The sequence below is a fragment of the Gavialis gangeticus genome, unplaced genomic scaffold (genome assembly GCF_001723915.1).
Source record: "Gavialis gangeticus isolate Ggan-Ray unplaced genomic scaffold, GavGan_comp1, whole genome shotgun sequence".
Taxonomy (NCBI): domain Eukaryota; kingdom Metazoa; phylum Chordata; order Crocodylia; family Gavialidae; genus Gavialis; species Gavialis gangeticus.
The window spans coordinates 11,563,311-11,572,836 of record NW_017729017.1 but is presented as its reverse complement, the minus strand read 5'-3'; the positions used below and the strand labels follow the sequence as shown (position 1 = coordinate 11,572,836).

Genomic DNA, 9,526 nt, shown 5'->3' with positions numbered 1-9,526 from the left:
GGCTAGGATCTGGAACCAACTTCCAAGGGAAGTGGTGCTGGCTCCTACCCTGGGGGTCTTTAAGAGGAGTCTTGATGCCTACCTAGCTGGGATCATTTGAGCCCAGTTTTTTTTCTGCTGCCCTGGCAGGGGGTTGGACTTGAAGATCTATAAGGTCCCTTCCGACCCTACTTCTATGATTCTATGATACGCATACCACCCCTAGCAGTCTCTGTCTAGCACACACACACACACACGCACCCACCATCTCACCCCACCCCACCTCATCCCCAGCAGTCTGTGAGGGGATCTTTAAGGCTGGCTGACAAGGGGCCTGAGTGGGAGTATAATGGTATCCTGTCCCATTGCAGCAAACAACTTAGGGTGCTGGCCAGCCCAGGGTGTTCTCTGACTTTGTAAATGTTAAGTTCTTCAAAGCAATGGCCTAGTTTTTCCAAAACATCAGGCACATACCGTGAGGAGAATGGTCAGTCAGCTTGGGGAAGAAGTGATATAATTGTCTGGATTCTAATCACTGCTCTTGCACTGTTCTGCTTTGTAGCCTTGCATAAATCATTTAACTTCCTTTGTCTCTTAGTTTCCTTAGCTGTTTAGTGGGGATAATATGATGGACTTACCTACCTCAACTACAGTTGAGATGCTTAATTTAGTGAATGCACACAAAGCGCCTTGATGATGCAAAGCATCAAAACTAAAAAAGCTGCTGTCTCTATACTTAGCTTGTGAAAAGTATTATATGACATGATTGTCTTTGATGGCAGTGGACTGGACTCAGTAAGTAACCCAAGGAGTTCCCTTTAAGTTCTATGTTCTGGCTTGGAGTTCTGATGAGGAAGCTTGGTTTGGTGAAATAGTTAGCTTAAAAGGGGACAGATGATCATATGAACACTTACATGAAGTTCTGAGTTGAGTGTCAAGGGGCTTCCTTTATCTACAGGATGGTTAGGCACAAATTCTCTCCTCCTATGTGTAGGCTATGGGCTGGCTTGGCAGATAGACAGCACAGGTACACAGGCTAAAAGGAAAAGGTCAAACTAGAGGGGGTGTGGCCCAGTGAGGTGCATGCTGCCGCCCTCTGGAAAGGCACTGACCTTTGGTTTTAGCTTGGACCTTTATTCCCAATGGAACAGAAACTTCCCTGTTGCTCTCCATGCATTTTATGCAGTGAATATTAAATGTAAGGTGTAGTAGTTCAGCTTTAAGAGAAGGGCTGGAGATATGGCTGGTGATGCCTAACCTCTTTCTTGGTGGTTAGAACACTATGGGAAGTCAGAGAAATGTCAAGTTAAAACCCAAGTCTGTTCAGGTGATCAGAACCGGCACCTTCTGTTTCCTGCGGCACCTTCTGTTTCCTGGGCAAGTGCCTTAGCAACATGGATCTTGGGTCAAAAGATGGAAAGACCTTCCTTTTTTTTTTTCCAGGACTTACTCCCAGGTACACAAACATGTAGCTGCATACCTGCAGCGTGGACCTTTAAGGTATCCATAGTGTAGGGGTAATAGTATTACAAACTGTGCATACATGCCAACAATACCAGGTATATGGCTACAAAACAGCCATGTAGACATGTGAAGGGTAATAAAATCCTGCCCTCAACATTCAAAGGTTGGGAGGACAAGAACAGAGTTTAACTGTATACTCTGTATACTTGCCAGTAATGGACAGTCCAGGAATGGGTTTAGGAAGAGAAACACAGTTCAAGTAGTAAACTTACCACAGTTCTAATCCCACTATATAGAAAAAGAGGAGAGATGTAGTATGACGTAAGTAAGTTCTGTAGCTAAAATGAGCTTCTACTATACAATATGTATTGATGCCATGCTAGTGAGGCATAGCAACATGGCACTTCAGAACCTACATGCTCTTCCCTATGATTACAGACTACTGGAAGAGGTTGGTCACTATGGCTAGAGAGTATAAACAGCTTGCAAGATGCTTGTGTCTCTAGCCTGGCCCTGCAATCCTGGACTGAGAGGCAACTTTGCTGGGCATCTATGCACAGCTATTATTGCCTGTCAAATACTTTGCAGTATGAGATTGCCTATCATGAGTGGGCCTACAAGATCATTTAAGACTTGCTTATCCAGTACTCTTGAGAGCTGTGAGTTACCTTGACTGGGAGTTCTTCCATGTTCCCTTGTTAACTGCTCTGCAGCCTCATTTTGCTCATTGTTATTGTGATGCTGTGAAGGCAAATGCAGTTGGAGACCTACAAACCCTGCTTATGCTAGGTAGAAAGCAGAGCTGTATCAGGGCAGTTTTACCCCCAGGCAGTAGTTTACATAGACCAGTGGTATCAGCAGCAGCTGGGCTATTGGTGACAGCTGTTTTAGCATACCATCTAAGATGGTGTCCAGGGCTGCTGTCCTGTTTGTCCTGCCCTGCTCCTTTATTCATTCTCCCGGTAGAGACCAGGCAGCACCTGGGAAGTGTCATAACTTTAATCATGTCACCCCAGCCCCACAATGGAGGTTTCTGGTTTAATTATTCCAGGGAGTAAAGCAGTGATTCCCACACATTTTCCTGTCACAGTGCCTTCTACAGTCAAATCATTGTGTGACCCCATGTGCATGACTACCCACAAATGACCGAGACGGATTGTTCTGTTTTGTGGGAGCTGGCCCTGTCCACAGTTTCACCTTAAATCCAGGCATCTTTTCTCTGAATGAGACAGGACTCAGTTTAGCTTCTACTTGTGTTTCTAGTAGGAATAGAAACACAAACAATTACTGTGGAGCAGCTGAGGTATAGGGAAGCCCTGCCTCTTATTTATTAAGAGCTCATGAGGTATTTGCAGGTTTGGAGAAAGCAGGACCTCTGTGAGTCATGCAACCCCATTAGTAACAGCTGCCCCTCCACTGTGGGTGGTGTCCATTGGTTTGGGAGTTCCTGAAATAGGGGCAGCTCCATGAGGTGGGGTAGGGAAGAGGAAGAGATATGAAAGAAAAAAAACAACAGCAGGGGAAAGAACAGGTAAAAGAGAGAGGTGCTCCATCAGATTATGTTGTTGTAACTTCACTGACTTCCATGGTTTTACCCTGAAAAGAGAATCAGACCCACTGTGGGGCCTGAAGGAGGGTGTGCTATGCAGGGTTCAAATTACACTTAGACTCTTTCAGGGTCTGCGGCGCCAGAAGGAACCACTGCCACTTGGACTGCTTAGAAAGGTGTGGGATAGGTTGGGGGCTGACCAGCCCATGGTGTGGCTCTGATCTCTTCATAGATTACATAGACATTAGGGCTGGATGGGACCTTGGAGGATCATCAAGTCCAGCCCCCTGCCCCAGAGGCAGGAAGTCAGCAGGGATCATAGCATCCCAGCAAGATAAATATCCAAATGTCTCTTGAAGCCCCCCCCTCCTCCCCCGAGCTCTGTTGGGCAGCCTGGAGACAGCACCAAAGCCAAGCTGTCTCAAATTCCCTACAATATAGTAGTAATGCCCATTAAGTTACCTGGGGTGTTCCCTCCTAATTTGTGTGGAAAGAATAGGCCCCCAGGGTCACAGAGGACTCCCCAAGGACAGAGCAGATCCTGCGCAGATCCTGGGGCACACGTCCCCCCCTATGTCCTTCTGGGAGCTGCACCCCCTACCCATGTCCCCCGGATGAGCTGCTTGGAGCTCTGTCTTGCGCCCCACCCTGGCTGGGCAGCTTCTGCCCCAGCCCCACTCCCTCCCACACCACAGAGGCCTCCATCTGCTCCCCCCACACCCCTTCCCTTCCCCCTCCCCTTCCACCACAACAGACTTACTAGCTGGACACTGCTATTCAAGCTGCCAGGCTGTTATTGGAAATCAAATCAGTATGGCCGATATGCCTCCTTAAAAATCAGCTGTCGGTGTCAGCCCCAAAAATCTCTATTGGTGCACCCCTACTTGCTGGGGTCAGATGACCCCAGCAGTCTTTTCTGCACAAGTGCAGGGGGACTAGACCTGATGATCTCATGAGGTCTCTTCCAGCTCCTAACATCTATGAATCTATGATCCTCTTCGCCTGTCTGATCTGCTACTCTGTTTTCTGCTCCCTGCCTGAACTGTTGCTTTGCTTTTTGCTCCCTGCTTTGTCTACTTTGTTCTAAGCTCCTTCCATTATCTGCAGCATGCCATACACACAGGTTGCCTTTGCCACTTGTGACATGCATGCCACAGGCTGGCCACTCCTGGCCTATGGTATCTAGTGCATTATCTCAGATACAGACTGAACTGGGACAAAATTGCTGCCCCATGCCCCTTGGCCCTTCACTTTTTTAAGGGTTAGATCCTCAGTGGTGCTGAGCTTCTGCAGTTCTTGTTGAAGATCATGAGATGAGACTCAGTAAATCTCTGGTTCCTCCCCATCCTGCTAAGGTTGATTCCGGACAGGGAAGAGCAGGGCATATTAGCATTCCAAAAACAGTGAGGAGAGAAGAGAAACATTAGTATTGCTTTTTAAAGCCCAGTGGACCAGGGAAGAACATTCTGTTTGGCTTTGTGAGGCTATGAGCATCCTAACTGGGTTTGTGCACCTGTATTGTCACCAGAGACAATAGCATCATCCAAGCAGGCAGTGATAAATGCACTTTCTCTGCTCTGCAAGCCAATGCTTTCATTTGCTACGGCAGCATCCAGGAGAAGAAGGTGATCTGGTTGTGCTAGTGACAAGTGGGCTGTTGAAACCAATAACCAGCATCTTGTCTGTGAGTGCAAGAGCAGAAGATTCCCTCTCTTCCCTGCTTGCTTGTTCATTAAGTAAAAGCTTCTCCTTAAATCTGAATTGCTTTTAGTTCAGCGCTACTTAAAGGGACATTCTGTATGTTTGAATCGGGGTTTCTCTGTCTGCATCCTAATCAAACACATTTTTCTCTCTGTTGTAAGCTCAGTGGGGGAAAAGCTATTGTGGCTTCAAGTGGCAAAGCCTGATCAAGTTGTACCAAATGAGCATAATACCTAGGGGAGCAAATAGAAACAAAACCCAAGGCCCATTAAATTTGACAGGGAACAGAAAAGTGTTTATTTGAGCAAAAAAGACCCACACACTGGTTAAAAGCTGTTGGTCTGCACAGAATAATAGTCTGAAGGTTTGAGATTGGAAATAGTTTTAAAGAAACAGTATCATGGGCCATTTTCTGCTCTCAGTTAGCCTGGTGCTGCCTCATTGACTGCTGGGCTAGGGACAGACATTACATATAACCCACTTTAAGTGATCAGAAACTGGTTTAAACCTGTAACAGAACAGATGTTCAGTGGACATAAACCAATTTGAAAATGGCTGAAACTGGTTTGAGATAAACCTGGTTGAATATAGTATCAGATTTAACTGATTTGGCTCAAACCAGTTTATGCAATGTCTGTCACAGACCCCTTGCTGGTTTAAGATAAATCAGACTCCCCCAGCATCCCATCATGCTCTATGGGCTGGGCGAGGCTCTCTGCTCCACAGCAGGGCTGGCCCCTCTCTTCCGCTCCCTGGATGCAGCTCCAGAGACTGCAGGGTGCTTGCTGGCTCCCCCTCACTACTCCCTCCCAAGCAGGGATTCCCTCCTCCTCTCTGCCTTGTTGAAGAGGTGTCTGTGTATTAAGTAGCAGACCACATGCTGGCTACAGTCTGGTGCTGAATCAACAAGCAGAATCAACAGGTAACTGGTAATGTTCCCATTGTTTTCTTAATGGGGTGATAAACACTGAGTTAGGGGTTATAAACACTGTTACCAATTTCCTGCTGGACTAATTAGAGCATCCTGCTTGGGCCTGGCCACGCCTCACCCTCAGCTCAGTACTGTGGAAGGAAGGGAGGGCTGCTTTAGTGTCCCCCAGCTCCTAGCCTGAGCCACTGCAGATATGTACCTGCATTTCTGGGATGTCTGTGCAGTTACAAAATGATTTAGCCTAGGCAGGTCAGATTAACCTGAAAAGATCAAATCAATTCAGAATAATTTTTGAATGTCTGTCCCTAGCCCTGGAGAGCTAGCCCTGGAACCAGCTCCACTGGTTTTATGTGGAGCAGAATTTGGTCGTCTTTCATGCCTGGCACAGGGCTTATTTTATGACAAGGCATAAACAGTGGGCCACAAAGCAGTTGTTAATCTGCATGCTGCATTTTAGTATCCAGACTGCTCCTCAGCACTTGGATGTCCCCAGTTCATTAGTACAATAATAAAATTAACAAGGACAGAATTGTAGATGGTGCCATCAGTTTGCAGAACAGAGGAACAACTTCAGCGGGGAGGCCCATGGGCTCATCTGCCTCATGACATTTGTTCCTGACTTTTAATGCAAAGGTAACAGTCAAGAGAGGTGACACAAAGTTGATAGAAGGAGGTCTCAGCGTAGAAAAGGACAAGTTCTCAGAGTTGTGACAGAGCATTGTAATGAAAATCAGTTGCAACAGTGTGTGGCTACTTGAACAGAAATGGATGCCTTCCTGAGCAATCTGGGGGTGATTTTTCCGTGCTGTAGCTTTTTCTTCCAATTTTTTAATCTGTAGGCTACATCACCAAAAATTCTGATCTTTGCATTTGTCTTTGCATTAGTAGAGTGGAGCTTATTTTTTTTCTCTTCCTAGGTCTGTGGGATGGCCCTGGTTGCATGGCTTTGGCCCTAACTTGTAAGCCACCTTGCATTGAAACCACTGTTTCAAACTCCCAGTAACAGCAATTGCCATAGATTTTTGCCTAATTTCTACAAAGATTTTTGGAGGGGCTGCCATATTGAAGGGGGAAATTGGACAGACTTTTATCTGTCTTTATATGTCTTTAAAAACAAGACTCATTGAATACAAGTTTTGCTGCATGAAACTTTATCTAATCAGTCTCATTTTCTGAGCTATCACTATTAGCAATTTATGTTCCTTCTGATTCTTCTTATCCTTCATTTTTATCACCTTCATGGACTTCTGAAAACTGAAGGTTTGCCTGGATTGAGACAAGCTTCTCTACTCTTTCACATGTTAGTTTATTTCTGGATTTGGTGTGAGTATTTCCAAACGTAAACCAGTTTATTTCACGTTGCAGAAGATGGAGGAATCTGAAACAGGCGAGAAGCAAGAGGAGTCAGAGGCTGTCATGCAAAGGCCTTGCCACCATGCTGCAAGAGGGATATGTTTGGCAGAGTCCCAGGCCGCATTCCTGGACCAAATACCTGAAGATGTTCTGTATTTTGCAACATTTGAAAATACCTTTCAAACATCAAGTCCTAAGGGTATTGCTTGTTTTGTAATCCAGTCAAATTCAGTAAGAGTGCTATCATCACTAACATATCTGCCTTTGAATCTTGGACCCAAGAGATTTGCAGCAGCATGAATTGATTGGCAAAAAAATTCTTCCCATCTGTTAATAAAGTCTTTTACTTTTCTTTCTTTTGTACTTGTAAGCAGAGATACACTTAGATCCTCAAAAACAGTAGATTTTATCTGAGCCATTTGGTAAGAAATGTCTGACAAAAGTGCACTGTCTGATTCAGATGCACTAATTGCTGAAGCAATTTCCTTTAGAATCTTCAGGGAGTTCTGCAGCTGAACCCAGAAGACATCCTCATCGAGTCCAGTGTTCCTTAGATTTCTGGGTACTTTAAGATCCTCAGTTATTACTGTTTCTTGAAGAGCTTCTTTGTTTTTTAGTAAACTTTCACATGAGATCACCACTTCACCCCATCTAGTTTTACTACAGAGTTTGTGTGTCACTATTTTATTCTTAGCATTCTTTTCTTCCTGCTTCTTCTTAAAGACTGCAGTTACAATATAAGTAGCTTTTACATGTTTTATAACTTTTTTTGCTCATCTATAGATCTTTTGCAGTGTCCAACCTCATGATGTCATTAAGAAGCAAGTTTAGCCCATGTGATGCACATCCTATTGCAGTAATATGTGGATATTTATCCATTATGATCTCCCATGCTGCTTTCATGTTACTTGCATTCTCAGTCAGCAAAGCAAATACTTTACCACTCCCAATCTTTTGTAGGACTTCACATATTTTACTACTGATATGCTCTGTGGTATGCCTGTTCTCTCCTGTTTCAATGCCGTAAAAAACTGGTTGAGATGTTGTTATCACAAAGTTTATGATTCTTTTTCCCCGCACATTTGTCCATCCATCTGTAACTACTGCAAGACACAGCGCTTCATTGATTTTTCCTTGCACAAATTGCATTACATGTTCATATTCTGACTCTAAAATAGGCTTTGCTCACAGAATGTCTGCTGGGCAAATGGTATGGTGGTCTTAGTAATTTAAAAGCTTCCTGGCAGTATGCATTTACAGTTATTGACAATAGCATCCCAGAAGACTAGATTGCTCTTTCAAGAGCTTGGTCAATTTTTTCCTGATCTTCAGGTGTCATCTTGTCTACAAATGAAACTATTGAAGGTCTTTTGTATACATTTGGCTGTAATATTTGGTTACTTGAGGATGTTGATTGGGCAACCCTTTGTGATGCTGACGTTATAGAAAAAGCAGCAGCAGCTGAAGGACTGCTGGATCAAGAATGTTGGAAAGAGCTACTTGCACTTTCATCATCGTGATCTACCTCCTCACTTACACCCATGAAGGATTTTTTTAATATCTGCAGGACACTTTTTACATACAAGGATGTGTACGGTCATCCTAGTAGCATTTGGAAATGCATATTTCATTTGACAGTATTTGCAAATCACATTTTTTTTTTTAGAATAACTTGCCGGGTGGAAATGCTTCCATATGCTAGAAGTTGGTTGCACCATTTTGCTGAGGAAGAAAAAAGAAAAAAATTAAAGTAGTGGCTAGCTTGCTTATATAAACACTAAGCTACAGCATGTACAAATTTAGTAATGGATGGAGGAGAGGCCTCATCAGAGTTAACTGTGAACAACTTCTCTGCCCTGCAGGCCTCACTTTGCTGCTAAGGTTGGGTGATTTGTCACAAAACATCAGATTAGTAGGAATTCAATTATGACTGACATAGGTTATGAAAAGATACTAATGCCACTAAAATATAGTTTACTATACTGAATTCAAAAAAATTTAAACTCTTACCTTTCAATAAAGAAGTATATTTTCTTTCAGCTCCTTTGTGCTGCTTCTGTACTTATGTGGATCTAAGGTCACAGGGTCAGGAGGAAGCAAGTTCCTTCCAACTCCAAAACCTTTAGACTTTCTCTGTCTCCTCTTCTGGGGCTTTTGAGCAAGCAGGGCAATAAAGTCTTTGTTTCTAATCTCTACAGGAATGAATGGATGCTGCTGCCAGTGTCCACTCCCAGTTGTTTGAGGTCTAGTCAGGAGGGGACAGGAGCAGATCCACCAACCTCTACATCAAAAGTCAGCAATAGAAGAAGTCCACAAGCTCCTGTGAAAATGGCAGTGCACCCTGGGCCAGAAATGCATCTTGGTTTTGCATTTGAGAGTTGTACTGTACTGCTTGTCCTCGGTATACAGGAATTGTAATGATCTGACACTATAGATAGTCTTACATAAAAGTCTTCCTATTACATAGTTATTAGAAAACATTTTTGCAGAATAAAGAGTAGCAATATATGAGCACCTTATCTTAAACATTTTAGTAATCATTCTAAAAG

General features: G+C 43.9%; 1 long non-coding RNA gene across 1 annotated transcript; it reads right to left on the bottom strand.

The window, feature by feature from the left end:
- Nucleotides 1–8,235: 8,235 nt before the first annotated feature.
- LOC109294667 lies at nucleotides 8,236–9,073 on the bottom strand. The gene is made up of 2 exons (XR_002096607.1): nucleotides 8,988–9,073; nucleotides 8,236–8,699 (listed from the first exon to the last, which is right to left on the bottom strand). It is a non-coding gene; the product is annotated as an uncharacterized LOC109294667 (long non-coding RNA).
- Nucleotides 9,074–9,526: the final 453 nt, after the last annotated feature.